The sequence below is a fragment of the Alligator sinensis genome, unplaced genomic scaffold (assembly GCF_000455745.1).
Source record: "Alligator sinensis unplaced genomic scaffold, ASM45574v1 scaffold893_1, whole genome shotgun sequence".
Classification (NCBI taxonomy): Eukaryota; Metazoa; Chordata; order Crocodylia; family Alligatoridae; genus Alligator; species Alligator sinensis.
Window position 1 is genome coordinate 81,805 of NW_005843381.1, and position 848 is coordinate 82,652.

The window sequence follows — 848 nt, forward strand, 5'->3', positions numbered from 1 at the left end:
AGCAGGTACTTGAGTGCGAACTTGGGACAAAGGGTCTCTGCACCATAAAGGGTGGGGGCTGGGAGGTCTCAGACCCGCAGACAGGGAGTGAGAGAGCGGGAGTGAGACAGCGGAGGATTTTTTCACAGGCTTGTGCTGCCAGTGCCCCTCGCTCCTGACCTGCAGCCCCCACCCCCCCTGCTTCTAGGCCAGAGGGGCTGTAGGTTGGGAGTGGGGGGCATCAGCAGCTCCAGGCCAGAGGGGTTGCAGGTCAGGACTAAGGTGCACTGGCAGAGCCAGCCTGGCTAGGCTGGGGCTGTGGGCCAGGAGTGAGAGTGCCCTCCTAGGACTCTGCTGGTGCCCTTCACTCTCAATTCACAGCCCACCTGGCCTGGAGGATGTGGGGTGCTCCCTGTGGAGACCTGGGCACATGGAAAGGAGGGGCTGCTGGAGCAGGGAGCTCCCCCTGTCCCCGCCAGCCCTGGTTCTGGCCCTGACACGGGCAATCAGAGGACAGAGAGAGATAGTCTGTGATGGCCAGCATGGCTTATAGGAGCTTTCACTCTTGAATCGATGCTGCCTCTCAGGCTCTCTGTGAGGCACAGTGTGGCTAACTGCACCTTCACGACCTGTCCCTTTTTTTAAAGAACAAGAAAATATCTGTTTCTGGTCAGCAAGCACCCTGAGCCCTGCAGGAAATCACTTTTTAAACTCTAGTGTTAAGATCCTTGCTGTAAAGTAGGAGAGTGTTGTTAATAGAGGATTGAAGTGTCACTTATTACAGATTTTGGATTTTAAACTTCATTGCAGAACAACAGGGAAGTTTTTTTTTTGCCTCCCTGCCTCCCATCTGACACCTCCAGGGAAGG